The sequence below is a fragment of the Anomaloglossus baeobatrachus genome, chromosome 3 (genome assembly GCF_048569485.1).
Source record: "Anomaloglossus baeobatrachus isolate aAnoBae1 chromosome 3, aAnoBae1.hap1, whole genome shotgun sequence".
Taxonomy (NCBI): Eukaryota; Metazoa; Chordata; class Amphibia; order Anura; family Aromobatidae; genus Anomaloglossus; species Anomaloglossus baeobatrachus.
Genome location: NC_134355.1, coordinates 503155813 through 503171651, shown reverse-complemented (window position 1 = coordinate 503171651; position 15839 = coordinate 503155813). Strand labels below are relative to the sequence as shown.

Below are 15839 nucleotides of genomic sequence, written 5' to 3'. Positions count from 1 at the left end.
CACATTGCAAAATGTATTAAGAATACAGCGTCCAGTGAGGATGAGCGGCCGGCGTATAAAGGACCTCCTGATCCAGAATTCATTGCTTTTAATATCTTCCACTATTCCATTATTATACAGTCTCTGCCGTTTTGTCACAGAGCACAGCCCATTAAATATTATGCATTCTTATATTCATACGAGTAATATGCACATTTTACTATTCAGGCATTTCTGTGCTGCTTTAACTGTTTTAGGCCTGGTTCACACTCATACAGTCTTCTCTGCCAAGGACTATTTTGGGGGTTTCTTTTGGAATTCCCAAAAAAACAGGATTCCGATGGGAATTTCAGTGAAGCCGACTGAGGCATTTTAAACATTATCTGGTCTAAGGCTATGTGCGCACTAGAGCTTTTTACCTGCGGATTTACCCGCGGATTTGCCGCGGAAATTTCTTGAGAAATGTCTGCAATCTTTGTGCAGACATTTTCCATGAAATTCAATGAGAAAAAAAATAGTTGTGCGCACTGTGCGGATTTTTCTCAAGAAAATTTCTTGAGAAAATTTTCTCGAGAAACTTTCTTGAGAAAATGTGCATGTCCATTAATTTCCGCAGGTACCTGCGGTATTCCGGGGGTATTCCGCAGGTAGCAATGATGTGCGGTATACCACCGGAATAGCCGCGAATTACCTGCGGGAATGCTCATCGCTGCCTGCGGTTTTGCAGGAAGCGATGTCATTATGCCAGGAAGAGGAAGCGGAGCAGAGTAAACAGACGTCGCACTCCCTGGACGCCGCACAGAAGCACTTCCGTGCGACCTCCAGGTGCCCGTGCAGTCTGTGTCCTGCTCCGGCCTCGCGGCTGCCTGCACTGCAGGGTGTCAGTGTCTGCCCGCAGTGTCAGCAGCCTGTCACGCGGCAGCGCAGGCAGACACTGACACAGGCAGACACTGACACTGCACTGCAGGGTGTCAGTGTCTGCCCGCAGTGTCAGCAGCCTGTCACGCTGCAGCGCAGGCAGACACTGACATCCTGCAGTGCTGGGAGCCGCGGGGATGACGATCGCTGCTGTCAGGAGGTGAGATCATTACCTGCTGTGACGATCTCCTGCCTCCTGACGTCAGCGCTGTCACTGCTGTCTATGCCCGTCTCACGAGCGGCCCGAGACTGTCACTAGCGGTGACGTCACGGGCTCTCGCGATACTTCTGACAACGCAGTCAGTGACAGCGCTGACGTCAGCAGTACAGGAGATGATCACAGAAGGTAATGATCTCATCTATGCTCCTGACAGCAGCGCTCGTCATCCCCTGCAGTGACCTGGGCTGACCTATTGATGTTAGCTCAGGTCACTGCATTGCTCTCCCAGCCAATGGGGAACATTCTGTTCTTCATTGACTGGGACAGCGACTATGGTATGGATCGCCGTGGGACCCCCCCCCCCCTTATTGGATTACGCCGGACGTGGATTGATTGTTCTTTTCAATAAATTGGTTAAAGAGGCTATGTGGGGAGTGTTTTTTCAAATAAAACTTTTTTTGTTGTCTATTTTTTAATTATTACTGACTGGGTTGGTGATGTCGGGTATCTGATAGACGCCTGACCTCACCAACCCCAGGGCTTGATGCCAGGTGACATTACACATCTGGCATCAACCCCATATATTACCCCGTTTGCCAACGCACCAGGACGCGGGATGAGCTGGGGCAAAGCGCCAGGATTGGCACGTCTAATGGATGCGCCACTTCTGGGGCGGCTGCGGCCTGCTATTTTTAGGCTGGGGAGTGTCCAATAACAGTGGACCTCCCTAGTCTGAGAATATCAGACCCCAGCTGTCCGCTTTACCTTGGCTGGTGATCCAATATGGGGGGGACCGCACGTTTTTTGTTTTAAATTATTTATATAATTTAAAATAACAGCGTGGGGTGCCCACTGTTTTGGATTATCAGCCAAGGTGAAGCTGCCAGCGGTGGTCTGCAGGCTGCAGCCGTCTGCTTTACCCTAGCTGGCTACAAAAAATGGGGGGACCTCACGTCGTTTTTTTTAATTATTTATTTATTTTATGGCTAAATACAAGGCTAAGCACCCTTTAGTGCCACATGAAAGTCACTAAAGGGTGCCAGCTTAGAAAATGCAGGGAGGTGGAACATTATATAGGTTTTTCTCATCTATCTATCTATCTATCCCTCTATCTATCTATCCCTCTATCTATCTATCTATCTATCTATCTATCTATCTATCTATCTATCTATCTATCTATCTATCTATCTATCTATCCATCTATCCCTCTATCTATCTATCCCTCTATCTATTCATCTATTCATCTATCTATCTATCCCTCTATCTATCTATCTATTCATCTATCCATCTTTCCCTCTATCCATTATCTGTCTATCGATTATCTTTATTATTTATTGCAGGGACAAACCTGCGGTAAATCCGCGGTAAATCCGCGGTAAATCCGCTTCAAATCCGCGGCAAAACCGCATGCGGATTTGGTGCGGATTTTTTCCGCAGGTCCGGAAATCTTTCACTGGCAGAAGTTTCTCAAGAAATTTTCTTGAGAAACTTCAGATTTCTAGTGCGCACATAGCCTAAGGCGGGCTTTGCACACTGCGACATCGCAGGTGCGATGTCGGTGGGGTCAAATTGAAAATGACGCACTTCCGGCATCGCATGCGACATCGCAGTGTGTAAAGTCTAGATGATACGATTAACGAGCGCAAAAGCGTCGTTATCGTATCATCGGTGCAGCGTCGGCGTAATCCATGATTACGCTGACGCGACGGTCCGATGTTGTTCCTCGCTCCTGCGGCAGCACACATCGCTGTGTGTGAAGCCGCAGGAGCGAGGAACATCTCCTACCGGCCTCACTGCGGCTTCTGTAGGATATGCGGAAGGAAAGAGATGGGCAGGATGTTTACATCCTGCTCATCTCCGCCCCTCCGCTCCGATTGGCCGCCTGCCGTGTGACGTCACAGTGACGCCGCACGACCCGCCCCCTTAACAAGGAGGCGGGCCGCCGGCCACAGGGACGTCGCACGGCAGGTGAGTGTGTGTGTGAAGCTGGCGTAGCGATAATTTTCGCTACGCCAGCTATCACCACATATCGCTGCTGCGACGGGGGCGGGCACTATCGCACTCGGCATCGCAGCATCGGGCTGCGATGTCGCAGTGTGCAAAGCCCGCCTAAGTCCTGTGACGTTTGTCCGGGACCACAAACTCAGGGTGACTGTCACGGACAAACTAGAGGAAAGCCGACCCACTCAGCAGGATCCCGAGAGCCCCGAAGACCCCTGTACAGGGATTTGGAATTACAACAAGGTCCAAAAGATCGCTGCCTATTGAAAGGCTGCAATCCAGAGAAGAATGGTAGTCAGGTAGGGTCAAAACCAGGAGGTACAGAAGAGGCAAAATCAGCAGGCAAAAGGGGTGGTCACTAAATCAGGCAAAGGTCAAACCGGAGATGGTAGTAAGGTACAAAAACAGCAGGCAGGAAAATGGTCAGAAATTGGGGAGAGGTCAAAACACAGGTAACAAAAGTACAAGGGGAAGGAATCAGAGATGCCACAGTGAATATACACAGACTATATCTGGTGGCGACCAGCAGACTGGAGGAGGAATAAGAAGAGTGTGGTGCCTTCCCATTGGCCGTAGCTGAAAGGTGATAACTTCAGCTGGAAGGCACAGACTACCAGTTAGCCAGTGGTACTCCAGGTCGTAGTCAAACCCTGATTAGTGGATAGGCGGAGCATGTGCCCACCAGAGCCACTGGTACTGACTCCACCCCTATCACCAGCACTGCCCACGGCAGTTATATGGTTGGTAGAGATAGATGAGAACGGGTTTTGAATTCCGTGCTATCACAGGCGATGTTTATTAAATATTCTCTTTATTCATGTGCAGGTCAAGTCAACGCGTTTCTGAGGTCGCAGCCTCCTTCATCAGGACTACAGAAAAAAAATCAACAGTCATCTGTAGTCCTGATGAAGGAGGCTGCGACCTCGGAAACGCATTGACTTGACCTGCACATGAATAAAGAGAATATTTTATCAACATCGCTTCCTGTGATAGCGCAGCATTCAAAACCCGTTCTCATCTATCTCTACCATTGCATCCCCGGGGCTGCTGATATACCAATTTCCATACTGTTACTGGTGTTGTGACTATCACAACTCTGTCAGGTGAGTGGATTCAAGTACATTTACCTGACATTTATATCAGATAAGACCCTATTGCGCTACATCTCTCCACAGTTTCTTCTCCACGGCAGGAATATGGCGGTGTCTGGTAACCGAAGAAGTCGCACGGTGGAGACATGACAAGCCCTGACAGCATGCGTCTTTTTCAAACATGCACAAAAATATGGTTGACCATATGTCCAAGGCTGATAAAGACCACTACTGTTGGGATGAAGGCCAGAGAGTATAGAAAGTGACTCTGCCGGCTTCATAGAAATGAATGGCTATATCAGGGTTGTCGAGGCTCCCTTTGGAATTCAGGTTTTAGAGAGATTCCAAAGAAACCCTGACATGGTGCTCGATAGAGAGCACTGTATGAGTGTGAACTTAGGCTTACAGATTTTGTTTAGTCTCCTTTAACCAAAACACCAAAAAGTGAATGTTAAATTGGAAACTAGTTAAAATAGCTTTGTATGACTATGCCGTTGGAAAACAGGTTAAGTAATAAATAGGGGACATAGCTACGGTATATTTTTCATTAATATTGCAGCATATCCTTATTTGCAAGAATAAATTAGTCTCATCACTGCATGCTGTCAGATATATAGGCCTTTCAAAGGGCTAATTGCTGTCTCCTTCCATTATCCCCCTTGGCAATTAAAGGGAACCAACTAACAGGTCTTTCAGATATAAAGTACAGGGAGTGCCACACTGGTGCTAGGATGCTGATTCAAATCATACCTTCAGTTTAGAGATTAGATGCTTGATTGCAGAAAAATCCTTTATCAAATCTTCAGAAATTACGTCATTGATGCAGTGGCTTGAGCATCGGGGCATGTCTCTTCAGGAATGCATCCTCCTCCTGGCTCACCTCTTCTTCTTTTCTTTAAATTTTGCGCCACCAATGCCATTGCTGCTGTTGGCAGTGTGTGCGCATTGCTAGTTTGACGTTTTCTTCAACAAAATGGCATCGTGTTTGGCATAGGCGTGTATCGTGATCTACGGCACCATTTTACTGAGGACACTGTGGCAATAACTATGAGCAGCAGCAGCGAATGTGCTGATGAAAAAAAAAAAAATTCAATCTGAGCATGCACCGCCGCTGCTCATATTTGTCTCCACACTGTCTTTAATAAAATGGCGCTAGGGATTGAAGTACACGCATATGCCAATCCCAGCGCCATTTTATTGAGGACACCATCACACTAGCAATGCACACACGCCGCCAACAGTGGCAATGGTGGTGGTGCAAAATTTAAATAAATAAGATGAGGAGAGCCAGGAGGGGGAAGCATTCCTGATGACCTGGCCCACAAAGTCCAACCGCAATGTTCAAGCCACTGCACCAATGATGTCAGGTTTGATAAAGGATTTTTCAGGAATCAAACATCGAATCTCTAAACTAAAGGTATGATTTGAATCAGCATCTTAGCGCCATTATGGCACTGCCTGTACTTTATATGTGGAAAACCTGCTGGCTAGTTCCCTTTAACCACTCAGAGACAGAGAAAGAGTCTTTAACAAGCTCAGTCTGTCTCATTGCCAAGGGTATGCTGGATTATATGTAGGCCCATAGACTATGGCTCATGATCTATATCAATGACCAAATGTTTCTTTTGTCCTAAAACCTACATACCATGATCTTTACTCCAATGTATCTGCAATAAGGTTAATGGTATTTCCCACATAGTAGAAACATTAGCAGAGCATGACATTTTAAGAGATCTTCCGTGCATGCTGCAAAAATATCCATAGTGTAAATTGACAAGCATCACAGACTTGAAATCAGCATCATATCAATGTATGCTGAGAAGTGTGTATTAGACCACTGGCAGACAAAGACAGAAGTGGGCTCCTGTGCAAAAACGGTATATGACCCCTATAAAGTCCAATGACTCATCAAAATGCACAATTGAACCTGCTTAAGGCCCCCTTGACACATACGTCTAAAACAGCTACGTGTTACATCGGTAATGGTGAACCAGAGAGCGGCAGCGGCGGAGAGGGCATCAGGGAAGTGGATTTTATGTTGGAGAGATTGCGGTAGTTCCTAGTAGGTGGGGAGCAACAGATGGGAAAGTTAATGGGGGGTATCAGCTGTGGGACTACAGGATTGGGAGATATATCACCAGCAGTGAGGAGAAGCAGAGAGAGGAAGAGTTGGTGGGATAAGGAGAGCGGCCGACGTTCTGTGTTTTAGTAGGAGAGTTCTGACATTTAGGAGCAGGTCAGCAGATGAAGTCAGGTGGGGAGGGGAGATAGTTAGTTTTGGACACAGCTGCGGTTTGGGGCTAGTGAAGGCGAGTGAGGATTAGTGGAGCAAAGACTGTAAGGGCAAATGTGAGCATGAAATGGAAAAGAGAAATCAGATTTGTATTTGATGTTTCTTTAATCTCTGGAATAATCTAGGATGAATTTACAATATCATAACCTGTCATGTCTTATGCTGTAGTTAAATCAGACATGCTATGTTTGTCCACATGGGATCCATCAGTGGCTCCTCAAGTAGAACTTTATGAACAGTCCATCACTGGTTACAATACCTCCTCAGATCTGGGACATCCCTTTACGGCCATAGCTACCCCTGTAGTCTGAGCACTAATGGTAAGGAAATGCGATGTATAATCTCTTAGGGGGACGTTAGTAGCGCTCTTCTGAGTGTAAAGCACTTTTGGCGCCTTTGGCAATGCTGGTGCAGGAAGAGGAAGAGAAAATCAATTGTCTACGTCTCGTCCCAGGACGTCCTACTAGAGGTGACAATCTAATTGCTTACTTAGCACTTTGTACAGCTATCTCTCTACAGCAATTTCCTCGCTAGGATCCCAGTTTTGTTCTGTATTTGCACTAGCTCAGGAGAGACAGAACAATGTATTTGTATTCATTTCTTCAAGTACACACAAGAAATCTCCTGAGCACACAAACACAAAGCCCATTTAAATACGCCAGAAATGTGAAAATAGGCAGAGAATTCCCATCCCGCTCCCTCTCTGTACATTGCTGAACGCATTATATTTCTCTTTATGTACACAGAATGATTATGAAAGCAATTAGCGAAGTTTCAATAAAAAATATAAAGAGAATTACCCAAAAACTAAATTTTATTAATATGTTTGAAGGTTTAAAGGCCCCTACTGTCACTATAGGCACATATACTCTTCTGTGTATGATAGATATGAGGTGCTGTATTCACCATTAGAAGTAATCCTTCGATGGGAGAAGACCAATATTACTCTGTGTGCCAGCAGCCATGAGCGATTATTTTTTCAGCCCTAATCGGACCGAGAAAACAGTCGCAGCATGCTGTGGGTGCAATGCAATCTTCTTTCTTTCGCACCCATTCAAGTCTATGGGGCAACAGAAACGTCACACTGCACTCGCATTACACTAGTGTAATGCGAGTGCAGAGCGAGAATGGCAATAGCTGGCAACAGAGGAGAGAGGGAGATAAATCCCTCCCTCCCCTCCTCAGTGCCGGCCCGCCCCCCGCAGCTGTGGTCCGATCCTAGTCGCAATGACACTCGCATGACACTTGGCTCCCGCTGTGCTGCCAGCGTGAGCCGAGTGTCATACGAGGATCGCCGTAGTCCCCGTGTGGCCCCGGCCGTAGACGGAGACTCAGGATGTGAGCACTGACAACACAGACATGTAAGGGTCTGTGCACATGGTGCAGATTTGTCGCGGTTTTTTCTCTGCAGATTTCTTGTTGCCAGCAAAGTGAATGAGAATCCTGAAGTCTCATGCACATGTTGCTTATTTTCTCCTTGCAGATTTGATGCAGACTTAATTTTTCAGCATGTCAATTCTTTCTGCGTTTTTGCTGCAGATTTTAAGTATACTAATGAGTGGGAAAAATCTGCACCAGAAACACATAAAAAAGAACGCATCAAAAAAAAGTGTTTTTCCTGCCAAGAGATGTAGAAATGGTGCAGAAATTTCACCCTAATACAGCCACTCACATTAACCTAACCTACATTAAAAGTCAAAAAACACAAAAATATTTTTTTTTAAATTTCTTATATTTTGGATGACCTTTTAAGGGATTTTCTCATTATTATAAATGGTTACAAATGTTAAGTGGTTGTAAGAATTTTACAAAATACTTCTTATTAAAAATCCTTTACGTTCTCCATAACGGAGGGATTTTAAAATGGAATAGTTTACTGCTCATTACTTAGGTTACAGCCGCCGCTGTAGTCTATCTTACTTAGGTAAGAAGTTTACCAGCTCTTTGCTATAGAGCTTGTGAGGGCTGATGTGAAGCAGACTATATCCGGCCAGGTTTAGTGTCCATGTGCTCCTCTGAGGCTGGAGAGGCAAAGCTGCCATTACTGGAATCATCAGAGAGCGCACAGGTCAGTGCAGTGGCCCAACCATGACGAAGGCCGATCATCAGGAGCACACTTTTCCCTGGCTGCCCCTGAAGCTTTCTTTAGAGCCAACCCCTTTAATCTCTAGATCAGGGGTCCCCAACCTGTAGCTCAGTAGCCACATGTGGCTCGTGGTCCTGTAATGTGTGGCTCATGGCTGTCTTAAAGCTTGGTGTATAAGCACCAGGTCTAGCAAACAGCTATGAAGAGTAGGTCTCCAGATGGTGACTTTTGGGAGTAGCCTCACACAGAAGAGCACATCTGAATGGGGTTAAGGTTGGAACCCCTGAATCTTGGTATACTTGGTATGATAGTTTTGTCTGTCATTATACTGGTAATGGGGTCTCTGGGTGTCACCACTGTGCGAGGGCAGCACCTGGATGTGGCTCAGGACACTGTCTCAGAGCTGAATGTGACTCAGCCATTTGTCTCAGAGCTGAATGTGGCTTGGGACCCTCTCTCAGAGCTGAATGTAGCTCGGGACCCTCTCTCAGAGCTGAATTTGGCTTGTGACCCTCTCTCAGAGCTGAATGTAGCTTCGGCCCTCTCTCAGAACTGGATATGGCTTGTGACCCTCTCTCAGAGCTGAATGTGGCTTGTGACCCTCTCTCAGAGCTGAATGTGGCTTGTGACCCTCTCTCAGAGCTGAATGTGGCTTGTGACCCTCTCTCAGAGCTGGATGTGGCTTGTGACCCTCTCTCAGAACTGGATATGGCTTGTGACCCTCTCTCAGAGCTGAATGTGGCTTGTGACCCTCTCTCAGAGCTGGATGTGGCTTGTGACCCTCTCTCAGAACTGGATATGGCTTGTGACCCTCTCTCAGAGATTAATGTGGCTTGGCACCCTCTCTCAGAGCTGGATGTGGCTTCGGGCCCTCTCTCAGAGATGAATGTGGCTTTTAACCCTCTCTCAGAGATGAATGTGGCTTGTGGCCCTCTCTCAGAGATGAATGTGGCTTCTGACCCTTTCTCAGAGCTAAATGTAACTCGGGGCCCACCTCTCAGAGCTGAATGTGGCCGCAGACCCTCTTTCAGAGTTGCTTGTGGCTCTCATGGTCATTCTATGTGTCCTTACCCTTGTCAAGGGGCAGCATCGCTCCTTGAGTATCCCAAAGCCGGCCCTGGTTAGGCATGCCTAGATTCTGTATAAAAGTAAACATTTACCACTCCCTGTGTTTGTATTTAGGGAAGCACAAAGGATTTATCAAACATATGATACAATAACGCTTCTACCCAGAAAAAGCTAATATTAATTTAGAGGTAAAATAGTAAAATGTCTAATAAAAAGCAGGGTCGCATGGAGCATTTGTCATGTTTATTCTAGATGTGTATGTTTACTGCTCGATTACACCTTTCTGACCTCTACAAGAGTGTTATTTACTATCTCACCATCTAAACATTATTCTTTCCTTCGCTAAAACTTAGAAGCATTTATCACAGCCCTAAGCAGAACACAGAACAACACTTTATCAAAGACCTGACCTTATAGAAGAGAAATTTCAATTTGCCTGCTGCTCTGATAACTGTATCTGCGTCTTCACCAATGCACTGCGAGAGCCATGAAAATGCTCCGTAAAATATTAACAAGGGTTTGAAATGTGACCAGATTCCTTTCAACAACGTGTCTAATACTATACTTTTCTAAGAATAATTTCCCCTTAGACCCTGTCAGAGGCCTCTCACCCGGCCAAATCAGACCTCCTGCTTTTAACTGATGAGGGGCAAACATCTCAAAACATGTCTCTGTGAATGGAGTGTCTGGTTTGGCTTTTTACCCTAAAGGTACCGTCACACTAAACAACTTACCAGCGATCCCAACAACGATACAACCTGATAGGGATCGCTGGTAAGTTGCTAGGAGGTTGCTGGTGAGAGGTCACACAGTCAGACGCTCCAGCGATCCCACCAGCAACCTGACCTGGCAGGGATCGCTGGAGCATCGCTACACGGGTTGCTGGTGAGCTGTCACCAGCAACCAGTGACCAGCCCCCAGCCAGCAGCGACGCACTGAAGCGATGCTGCGCTTGGTAACTAAGGTAAATAAATATCGGGTAACCAACCCGATATTTACCTTGGTTACCAGCGCACGCAGCTACACGTGCAGAGAGCAGGGAGCAGCGCACACCGCTTAGCGCTGGCTCCCTACTCTCCTAGTTACAGCACACATTGGGTTAATTACCCGATGTGTGCTGCAGCTACATGTGCACAGAGCAGGGAGCAGCGCACACTGCTTAGCGCTGGCTCCCTGCTCTCCTAGTTACAGCACACATTGGGTTAATTACCCGATGTGTGCTGCAGCTACATGTCCACAGAGCAGGGAGCAGCGCACACCGCTTAGCGCTGGCTCCCTGCTCTCCTAGTTACAGCACACATTGGGTTAATTACCCGATGTGTGCTGTAGCTACATGTGCAGAGAGCAGGGAGCCGCGCACACTGCTTAGCGCTGGCTACCTGCTCTCCTAGCTACAGTACACATCGGGTTAATTACCCGATGTGTACTCTGCAACACTTGCAAGGAGCAGGAGCCGGCACTGACAGTGAGAGCGGCGGAGGCTGGTAACGAAGGTAAATATCAGGTAACCAAGGACAGGGCTTCTTGGTTACCCGATGTTTACCGTGGTTACCAGCGTCCGCAGAAGCCGGCTCCTGCTGCCTGCACATTTAGTTGTTGCTGTCTCGCTGTCACACACAGCGATCTGTGCTTCACAGCGGGAGAGCAACAACTAAAAAATGGTCCAGGCCATTCAGCAACAACCAGCGACCTCACAGCAGGGGCCAGGTTGTTGCTGGATGTCACACACAACAACATCACTAGCAACATCGCTGCTACGTCACAAAAGTTGTTCGTTAGCAGCGATGTTGCTTAGTGTCTTAGGTCTAGCCATATGACCGGAAGTGCCCGGACATCTGATCATGCTCACTGACCCTAAACCTGACGTTCTGAAGCGGTGAAAACGGACACAGGAACACACATCACCGCTGATGACGCTGGGCAATAAGCATTGAATAGCATGTTAGCACGCCCCTGTGGGCGTGCTAACATGCTAAGAGGGCAGACTAGTCAGGGAAGTAACGCCCTTGCAACTAGTCCCTGGCCTCATTAGCATATCATAAATCTTAATATCTCTTTATGTATGCTAGTATATGCTGGGACAGTTAGGCAAGGATAGATATGTACCCAGAACGGCTCGATGTTCTGGGTGCATATTGCACCTGACAGGTTCCCTTTAAGGCCACACTCTGTTTGCTCAGCATTTACCCTTCAGCTTGGAACGTGATACAACCCTACATTACTAAGGAAGGGGCCGTAGTCACCCACCAACACATTTTCTATACAGAACATCCAGAGATTTATTGTTTTTGCCTCTTAATTTAATATTCAAGTCTATTTCTACCTTAGATAAACCTGTGAACTTATATCAACTCATTTTTTCATGAAGTAAAAAAAATACAATGAACAGAGAAAATGTAAGTAAAGAGTCATCACACTCCAGTAGCTTTACTAATATGAAGCCCGGAATTAGAGTGTTACTATCATATCGTCCACAATGAAGAGGCAACACTTTACTTCTGTGACTGTGAACCATTCATGGTCTACGGCACTCATGACTTGCTCCTGACAAATGAGGTATTATTTCAATGAGTTATTATGTACAACATAATTGAAGAGAATGTTTTATCTTACTTGTAAAGAGAATATTTTATAAGCATTTTCACACAAAGCCCCGCGGTTCAGACATGACATCAATAACCTTGTCTCTGCTGCATATGCTTTTATGAGTTGTGCAAATGTGTGATCTTCCCAAGATCAATACAAAGAGTCAGAAGGAAATTCAGAATTCTAAGTCTGTCTGGGGAATAATATTATGGCAGGGCAGTCCTTTTAGAGGCCTTGATCCATATCGTCTCTGTCACTTACACAAAAAAAAGGAATCTAAATGTTGTGTCATGTTCAAAGTTCTTCATGGGATTTCTAACCACAAGTGTCACACTGTTGGTCGTCATCTACACTTATATTAAAATGGTCACCAACTGGTAGCAGCCATGACATAGAGATAGTCTAGAAACCCCCCATACAAATTCAACAAAGGTCGTCTGACCCACTAATGCAGACCTGGGCAAGGGGCGGCCCGCGGACCACATCCGGCCTGCCTACTGTCTGTGACCGGCCCGCTCATTAGATCAGAGATGGAGACGTGGTGCTGCTTTTCCTGCCGGGCAGGAACTTTTCAAATGACACGCGCGCGCTGTACTGACGACATCAGGGCGCGCGTGTGTCACAGAAAACGCTGCCAGACAGGGAACAGAGGACAGATTCCTGCGTTCCGCTGCTACACTGTGCGGAGCTTCAGGATCGGTCCTCTGTTCCCTGCGGCAGCTTTCTCTGTGACACACGCGCGCCCTGATTTCGGCAGTACAGCGCGTGTTTGTCATTTGAAAAGTTCCCGCCCGGCAGGAGAAGCGGCACCAGCCGATGCCTGGACAGAGAGACGCAGCGGCGGGGGCAGGGGCCGTACAAGAACAACAGCGGCGCAGCCAGGGCCCATACCAGGGAAGAAGCAGCTCAGCGGGGGACCCGTACAGAGGTGCCTGATGAGGGAGAGGTGAGTGGTCACTTATTAGTGACCACTCACCTCTCTCTCATCAGGCACCTCCGTACGGGTCCCCCGCTGAGGGGGAGGGGAAGGGGAAGGGGGAGGGGGGGGTAACTGGTGTAATATTTGGGTGTAGTGATGTAGTATATGGGAATGTAATGATGTAGTTTTACAGGGGCAGTATATAGTGCTGTAATGCATTACAGGAGCAGTATATAGTGCTGTATTGCATTACAGGGACAGTATATAGTGCTGTAGTGCATTACAGGGGCAGTATATAGTGCTGTAGTGCATTACAGGGGCAGTATATAGTGCTGTAATGCATTACAGGGGCACTATATAGTGCTGTAATGCATTACAGGGGCACTATATAGTGCTGTAGTGCATTACAGGGGCAGTATATAGTGCTGTAATGCATTACAGGGGCAGTATATAGTGCTGTAATGCATTACAGGGGCACTATATAGTGCTGTAATGCATTACAGGGGCAGTATATAGTGCTGTAGTGCATTACAGGGGCAGTATATAGTGCTGTAATGCATTACAGGGGCAGTATATAGTGCTGTAGTGGATTACAGGGGCAGTATATAGTGCTGTAGTGCATTACAGGGGCAGTATATAGTGCTGTAGTGCATCACAGGGGCAGTATATAGTGCTGTAGTGCATTACAGGGGCAGTATATAGTGCTGTAGTGCATTACAGGGGCAGTATATAGTGCTGTAGTGCATTACAGGGGCAGTATATAGTGCTGTAATGCATTACAGGGGCAGTATATAGTGCTGTAGTGGATTACAGGGGCAGTATATAGTGCTGTAATGCATTACAGGGGCAGTATACAGTGCTGTAGTGGATTACAGGGGCAGTATATAGTGCTGTAATGCATTACAGGGGCACTATATAGTGCTGTAGTGCATTACAGGGGCAGTATATAGTGCTGTAGTGCATTACAGGGGCAGTATATAGTGCTGTAATGCATTACAGGGGCAGTATATAGTGCTGTAGTGGATTACAGGGGCAGTATATAGTGCTGTAGTGCATTACAGGGGCAGTATATAGTGCTGTAGTGCATCACAGGGGCAGGATATAGTGCTGTAGTGCATTACAGGGGCAGTATATAGTGCTGTAGTGCATTACATGGGCAGTATATAGTGCTGTAGTGCATTACAGGGGCAGTATATAGTGCTGTAGTGCATTACAGGGGCAGTATATAGTGATGTAGTATATATATATATATATATATATAATATATATATATACACACACACATACATACTATATATATATACACACACATACATACATACATATACACAGTATTGGGTAGAATTGAGTTAAGTATATCAGTCCGGCCCTCTAAAAGGATTCCAAGTTCTCATGCGGCCCCATGAGAAATTTAATTGCCCACCCCTGCACTAATGGGTATAAGGCCCCCTAAGTGATGATGTCAGGGGACAGAAGGACTGGGCATGTTGAATTTTATTACCTCATCCTTTGGTTGTCCAAAAAGATAACCTATTTATTTATTTTACTTGCTAATATAGCACTATTAATTAATTCCACAGTGCTTTACAGGCATTTATCATTACTGTCCCCATTGGGGTTCACAATCTAAATCACCTATCATTATGTTTTTGGAGTGGGGAGTAAACCCCTGCAAACATGCTTACTACCAGAGGTGTCTTGCAACAATTAGCTTCACTCTCACTTTTGAAAATATATACCGTATATATTCTAATGTCAGCGTTCCTGTACTGTCCTGGCTCTCCCCTTCAGCAGTGACTCCAACAAACCATCGCGGCCGGACAGATTGCTACCTTGCCTCACCATGGCCGCCTACATGATCCTCTGCTGCCTCCTGCTTCCAGGGCCTGTACACACTGCACATGTCCCCCGGGAGCGTGCTTAGGGTGCGCGTGCTCCTTCACTCTTAATGGGCCAGTGCATCATTTTCCAGAAGTGCCAGTCAGCCTATGTCTAAAAGGCACTAGGCATTTAAGGCATCTGCCACCTAGGGAAGGTGCCTGAGTCTGAGCAATGAGTTTAGTTAGTTACTTGCTTGCTAACTAGTTGTCAGGTCCTGTTTTTCATGTGCCCGCTACTTGTACCTGTGCTCCCTAACCCATGCCTGTTTCCTAGTCCCAGCCATACGTGTCAGTCACTGCCGTACCTGCCTATAACAGCCGTCCTGTCTGTATCAGCCGTACTGTCTGCACCAGAGACTGTATCTGCCTGAACCTAAATCTGTCCCTGCGTCTCCTTACCCAGGGGTCAGTTGCCACAGCCCCGAACACTGCCCTGGGAGTGGCATCTGGCATCTACCAGCAGCCAAGCCCATTTTTAGTACTATTCTGAGAAATGATGAGTCAAAAGTGACACTTTGTGGCAGACAGAAGCCCAGGTACTTGGAGCATAAAGCAAATATCACATTTCACAGTAAGAGCATTACACCAAAAGTCAATCATGAATCAATGGAAACAAAATTAAGGTTTTGGAGTGCCATAGTCAAGGTCCTGATGTGAACTGCAGTGAAATGTCTTTAATATGGATCTCCAAATCCCCTGCTTCCCCTAAACAGCAGCTGGTGGACGGAGGATCGTGAGGATGGATTCATACTGCTTAATCTTAGCAGTAGTTGTAGAATTCTCTTTTAGAAGAAAGTGTTTTTTGGTTATGCCAAACAGCTAATTTACAGATCAAAGATATTCTGGGCCTTACACTGG

At 46.5% G+C, this 15839-nt stretch overlaps 1 protein-coding gene across 1 annotated transcript in view; it reads right to left on the bottom strand.

Annotated features, from left to right (window-relative positions):
• PPM1L (protein phosphatase, Mg2+/Mn2+ dependent 1L) overlaps positions 1–15839 on the bottom strand; it is a 346350-nt gene that overhangs the window by 105972 nt on the left and 224539 nt on the right. The gene's annotated exons all lie outside the window — the stretch shown is intronic.